At 37.4% G+C, this 7,242-nt stretch overlaps 1 protein-coding gene across 3 annotated transcripts in view; it reads right to left on the bottom strand.

Annotated features, from left to right (window-relative positions):
- Window positions 1-7,242, bottom strand: part of TMTC3 (transmembrane O-mannosyltransferase targeting cadherins 3) — an 82,279-nt gene that overhangs the window by 73,904 nt on the left and 1,133 nt on the right. The window lies entirely within an intron of this gene.

Raw genomic sequence — 7,242 nt, 5'->3', positions numbered from 1 at the left:
AAAACTCTCCAGAAAGTGGGCATAGAGGGAACCTACTTCAACATAATAAAGGCCATATATGACAAACCCACAGCAAACATCATTCTCAATGGTGAAAAACTGAAAGCATTTCCTCTAAGATCAGGAATAAGACAAGGATGTCCACTCTCGCCACTGTTATTCAACATAGTTTTGGAAGTCCTAGCCACAGCAATCAGAGAAGAAAAAGAAATAAAAGGAAAAAAAAACCAGAGTAATTAACATACACTCGAGATTCTGATATATTAGCTTCAAAACTGTAATTTAAAATACAATGTTATATAATAATATATATAACATACATAATATTAAATTATTGACCATGCAATTTTTGGATTTAAGGCTTTTAGTTGAAAAATATTAAGAATTTAGACAAGTTTACAAATAAATATTGAAATTTTTATAAGACCTTGGGAGTTGCTACAGTTTTAACTTTAGTTTACTAGCTTTGTAAAAGTTGTTTGAGGAAGTTTTGCTTGTTAAGTTAGGCATCTGAAGTCCTCGAATAAAAATGAATATACTAAAACTTTAAATGCAGTTTTAAATTCAGGCAACTTAATCAGGTTTTAAATGTAGCTGATTAAGGGTATTCAGTCCTTTCAATTATTATTTATTTGTTATACATTAAAAAGGGATATGTTACTTTATAAACAGAATAATATTTGTACGTTGAATTTAAAGGCTTAAAGAACACAATGTTACAAAATGTTACTTAAAGAAACTTGGACTGATCTCAAGATTTCTAAATACAATTAAGTAATAAAAAGTAATGCAGTCACTTTAAGTTGCAAAGCAAATTCATTCAGTAATTGAAATACTCAACTCCAACATAATAATCAAGACCTTGAACTCGATTTAAGTTTTGGGCATTGTCCTCTGCTCTAGGCTTGGGATCACTGCGTAGGGGAAGTGTGTTGTTATGGAATGAGGATACAGTTTATTCTTCTCTTTACCTACATTCTTGTTAAACATAATTTTTGAGCACTAGAGTGTTAGAGCAGAATGGAGAGAGAAGAAAGGAAGGAAAGCAAAGGCGCGTACTTGACCACTATATTCAAGATGAATCTCATAGGTGTTTGAGGGTTCTTTGGGGACAAACTCCACATCATTAGGGACTGTCACCTGAAATTCCCTTTATGTCTACTTCCTCCTTGGAAACTGATGGTATCCAGCTTTTCTTTGCTGGGTCCCTTTGCAACCACCACCCCTATCTCCAAGCTCTACTCCCACAAGTGGCTTTTTGGGGCAGAACTTCAGATGAGTCCACAGCTGAGCTAATGAGCATGCACTAAAAGTAGCTCTCTCCCTTTCTCTCATTATTAAGCTCCCTGGGGTAATGTTTTAAAATTCTATTTTCTTGGCCCTTTATAAACTTGGTATGGGTGAGGTGTTTAAGCAGAACCAAGTAGATTTATCAACGGGGTGCTAATTTTCACTGAGTCGATGGCATCGCAAAATGTTTACTGTTCATGACTACCACCATTATGGTTAGTTTTATGTGTCAACTTGCCTAGGCTATAGTAGTATTCAAACACTAATCTAGGTGTTGTGCTGAAGGTATTTTGTAGATGTGGTTAACACCTATAGTCTGATGATTTTCAGTAAAGGAGATTATACTCCATAATGTGGATGGAACTCATCCAAATCAGTTGACTCACCTTTAAAGCAAAATTGAAGTTTCCCTGAGAAGAAACTCTTCCTCATGACTGCATTATCAGGTCCCGCTGAAGAGTTTCTAGCCTGCCAGCCTACTCTTGGATTCACCAGTTCCAAAATCCTCTAAGTCCATCCTTTCATATAAATGCCTTTATTTGATATATATTTGATATATGCTTAGTTATCTGGTTTGATTAAAGCTGGATATCTAAGGGTAGGAGGGGTCTCAGCTTGGAAAGCTAGCCTCTGCTACTTGTGGGTCATATCCTTTAATAGGTAGCCTAAACTTCCTTAAATGGTGTCGTCAGGAGAGCTGGAGGGCAAATCCCAACGGACAAGCACTTTTCAAGTCTCTGCTTACTGCATATTTTTTACTATCAATCAAGCAAGGTAAACCCAGAAGCAATGTGGGAGAGGTTATAAAGAGTCAAGACAATACTATTTTTGAAGGTTCTCCAAGGAAGCATATTATGAGAGAAAGGGAGAGAGAGCGCTACTTCTCATGCATGTCATGAGCTTAGTTGTGGAGTCATCTTAGGTTTTGTCCAGAAAAAACCACCTGCAAGGGAAGAAGTTAGGGGAAAGGAAGAGGGTTACATAAGGACACAGATAGAGGGCAGCATAATTCACTGGGGGCCATTATTGTAACAATGTAACACATCGCAGTTAAATGTTAGTTGTGAGAATGCTATAGAGTGGATGTTTGTGTCCTCCCAAAATTCATGTTAAATCCTAATGCCTAATGTAATGTCATTTGGAGGTACGGGGGCCTTCGGGAGGTGATCAGGTCATGAGGGTGGAGCTCTCATGAATAGGATTAATGCCCTTATATAAGAGATCTGAGAGAGATCCCTTGCCCCCTCTGCCATGTGATGACACAGTGAAAAGATGCCCACTAGGAACCAGCTCCTCACTGGACACTGAATCTCCTGATGCCTTGATCTTAGACTTCCCAGTCTTCAGAACTGCGAGAAATAAATTCCTATTGTTTATAAACCACCTAATCTAGGGTATTGTGTTAGAGCAGCACAAACAAACAAAGAGAGGGAACTTCCAGTTCTTCTTCTAGGCACAGAAGCATATTCACCCAGATGCACAGTTTGAGCAGATGGAATGATTGATTTATGTTTGCTTACCAAAATGGGATGTCACTATATATGTGCAAAGAATCCAAACGCAATTGAAGACCACTCATGAGCACATTACAGGCATACAAAACAATATAATTCCTTCAACAAAATTGTACTGAATGCTCAGTTTTCCTAATACTCCCACAGTACAATTATGGAAAAAACAAGCCTATAGGAAAATTTTATATGAAATCTGGGAATATTTAGTCTGGAAAGGATAGTCTTCTCAGCTCAATAATTTCATGATTATATCTTTTTCAATAAGTAAAACTTTGGCTTGCATAGTTTGCAAAGTCTGTATTCACACTGACTCCTACTAATCCTTCCAGTCTCCTCAGGTTGGGAGAAGACAAGTACTTGCTTGCTGCACACTGATTCCTCTCCATGAGAACAAGGCAAAACAAAACATTTTCTGTACACAGTGGAGACTAAATTTCTCACAGCTATGCTTTATGTTAGAAGCTGGAAAAGTAAGCTACCATTCATTTTCTTGATAAGACAGCATAAAAGGAATGGAGATTAACATTTGGAATATAGGTTGATTGGTACATAGAACAGAGGTAGCAATTATAAAAGGCAAGTTTTTTTTGTTTTTTTTTTTGCGGTACGCGGGCCTCCCACTGCTGTGGCCTCTCCCGTTGCGGAGCACAGGCTCCGGACGCGCAGGCTCAGCGGCCATGGGTCACAGGCCCAGCCGCTCTGCGGCGGCATGTAGGATCTTCCCGGATCGGGGCACGAACGCGCGTCCCCTGCATCGGCAGGCGGACTCTCAACCACTGCGCCACCAGGGAAGCCCAAAAAGGCAAGTTTTTTTTTTTTTAACATCTTTACTGGAGTATTATTGCTTTACAATGGTGTGTTAGTTTCTGCTGTATCATAAAGTGAATCAGCTACTCATATACATATATCCCCATATCCCCTCCTCTTGCATCTCCCTCCCACCCTCCATATCCCACCCCTCTAGGTGGTCACAAAGCACCGAGCTGATCTCCCTGTGCTATGCGGCTGCTTCCCACTAGCTATCTATTTTACATTTGGTAGATCCCCTAATAGGTCTGTGTTTTATTCCCGTCCTACCAGTAAAGTCTTCATGACATTTTTTTTTTTTAGATTCCATATATATGTGTTATAAGGTATTTGTTTTTCTCTTTCTGACTTACTTCACTCTGTATGACAGACTCTAGGTCCATCCACCTCACTACAAATAACTCAATTTCGTTTCGTTTTATGGCTGAGCAATATTCCATTGTATATATGGGCCACATCTTCTTTATCCATTCATCTCTCAATGGCACTTAGGTTGCTTCCAGTCCTGGCTATTGTAAATAGTGCTGCAATGAACATTGTGGTACATGTTCCATGTCCTGGCTATTGTAAATAGTGCTTCAATGAACATTGTGGTACATGACTCTTTTTGAATTATGGTTTTCTCAGGGTATAGGCCCAGTAGTGGGATTGCTGGGTCATATGGTAGATCTATTTTTAGTTTTTTAAGGAACCTCCACACTGTTCTCCATAGTGGCTGTATCAATTTACATTCCCACCAACAGTGTAAGAGGGTTCCCTTTTCTCCACACCCTCTCCAGCATTTATTGTTTGTAGACTTTTAAAAGGCAAGTCTTTCTTGTGAAGTGATTTTGGTCAGATAAAACTGCTCATAAAACAACAGAGATGAAAGAAGGCAGATTCAGGCAAGCGTTCCTGTAGTAAAGCCATTTATAAAATTGTCAGATAATTTCCCTTGGTGAAAACTGAATGATTCAGAAAACTTCATGAAAAATAATAGTGGGTTTTAGTGATTTTCCTCAAAATTATATAGTGAGCAACTGAACTAGAACTTGAGTTAAATTTCTTAGTTAACAGTTAGGTACAAACATATTTTGGTGCATTAGAGCCTAGACCCTAGCTAACTTGTTTCCTACTGCATCCCTGGTGTCTAGCACAGTGTATAAGCCCCAAAATATTATTAGAATGAGTTAACTAATAAAATTTAAGCAAGATTTTGCACTTAGTCGGGACTGTAATTGAGACCTGGCTTACAATCTTAGCTTCATTAATTATTATGAAATTGCTTAGGTTCTCAGAACCTGTTTTCACTTCAGAAAAATGGAAATAAAACTTGCCATTATGCCAGGTACCTTCAGTTCCTGAGAATATAAATGTGAATAAGAAGGTGAAGGAAGTAAGGGTAGAAAAGACCAACACAGACAAAACGAAACTAATAAATAAATAAATAGAAAATAACAGTTGTAATGAATGAAAAAACAAGAAGAAAAATAAGGTGTTGCAATAAAAATAACAAATTACTACTACAAAAATAAATATGCAATTTTGAGCATAGTAAATGACATAATATGTGCTCCAGAAACATTAGCTTTCATCTCTGCCTTCCCTTGCTAAATTATGAATTAAAAACACTGACTGTGGGAATTCCCTGGTGGTCCAGTGATAGGACTTCGCACGCTCAGAGCCGAGGGCGTGGGTTCGATCCCTGGTTGGGGAACTAAGATCTCACAAGCTGTGCAGTGTAGTCAAAAAACAAACAAACAAACAAAAAAACCCACAATGAACATAAAGAATATCTAATTCAAATTCTTGAGTAATCAAAGTTACATAATTAGAATATGAGGATATTTAATATAGATTGTAAGACTGAAGAATAAGCACTTTACAAGTACTGGTTCCCAGCATGCTTGAGAAGGCAATATAGCAGTTATGAACATATAAGACTGAAGAATAAGCACTTTACAAGTACTGGTTCCCAGCATGCTTGAGAAGGCAATATAGCAGTTATGAACATATCCTTTAGCCAGGAAGATTCGTGTTCCATCATACTATTTAAGTTTGAGCAGAGTATTTAACCTTTCCAAACTGCTTTCTTAACTTAGCTGGAAAATGAGGACAAATTAAGCAGCTATTTCATTGGATTGTTATGAAGATTAAATAATGAAAAAGCTATAGTAATCAAAACAGTTTGCAGCTAGCATAAAAACAAACACACAGATCAACAGAACAGAATAGGGAGGCCAGAAATAAACAAAGGAACCAAGAATATACAATGGGGAAAGAATAGTCTCTTTAATAAATAGTGTTGGGAAAACTGGAGAACCACATGCAAAAGAATAAACTGAACCCCTATTTTATACCACTCACAAAAATCAACTCAAAGTGGATTAAAGAATTGAATGTAAGACCTAAAACCATAAACCTCCTGGTGGAAAACAAGGGGGTAAGCTCCCTGACACTGGTCTTGGCAATGATTTCTTTGGATTTGAAACCAAAAGCAAAGGCAACAAAAGCAAAAATAAATAAGTGGGCCTATGTCAAACTAAAAAGCTTCTGCACAAAAAAGGAAACCAACAAAATGAAGAGGCAACCTATGGAATGAGGGGAAATATTTGCAAAAATATATATATGAAAACAGGTTAATATCCAAAATATATAAAGAACTCTTAACAACTGAATAGAAAAAAAAAAAATCTGATTAAAAAATGGGCACAGGAACTTCTTCCCAAGAAGATACGTAATGGCCGACAGGCACATGAAAGGTGCTCACCATCACTAATCATCAGTGAAATGCAAATCAAAATTACAATGAGATTATCAATTACTTTACACCTGCTAAGAATGGCCACCATCAAAAAGAGATAACAAGCATTGGCAGCAAGGATGTGGAGAAAAGGGAACACTTGTGCACTGTTGGTGAGAACGTAAATTGATGCAGCCATCACAGAAAACAGTATGGGGTTCCTCAAAAAATTAAAAACAGAACTACCATACTATCCAGAAATTCCACTTCTGGGTATATATCTGAAGAAAACAAAATCACTATTTTGAAGTGATATTCATTCAGCATTATTTACAATAGCCAACCCATAGAAACAACCTTAGTATAAATCGATGGATGAAAGGATAAAGAAACTGTAGTATATACACACAATGGAATATTATTCAGCCACAAAAAAGAAATCTTACCATCTGTACCACCATGACAACACGGGTGGACCATGAGGGCATTACGCTAGGTGAAATGCCAGACAGAGAAGGACAAATACTGTGTGATCTCGTTTATATGTGGGATCTAAAAAAACCGAATTCATAGAAACAAACAGATCCGTCAACAGGTACAAACTTTCATTTAAAAGATATATAATTTCTGGGGATATAATGTACAGCATGGTTTAAAAAAACGTTAATGAACAGTGTTTGACATATCATCTTTCAGTAAAGGACTAGACAAAATTATAATTCCTACAAATCTGATGAATGTCTTTAAACGTATCTTACAAAATCAGTATATCTGTTTTTATTTTCTACTGAGCTATTTCTACTGAACGGTTTGGAAAGAAATCTATTGTTTTCAAAAGTAAACTTCAGGGTTTCCCTGGTGGCGCAGTGGTTGAGAGTCCGCCTGCCGATGCAGGGGATACGGGTTCGT

The sequence above is a fragment of the Physeter macrocephalus genome, chromosome 6, assembly GCF_002837175.3.
Source record: "Physeter macrocephalus isolate SW-GA chromosome 6, ASM283717v5, whole genome shotgun sequence".
Taxonomy (NCBI): Eukaryota; Metazoa; Chordata; class Mammalia; order Artiodactyla; family Physeteridae; genus Physeter; species Physeter macrocephalus.
This window is presented reverse-complemented; position numbering and strand designations above follow the sequence as displayed.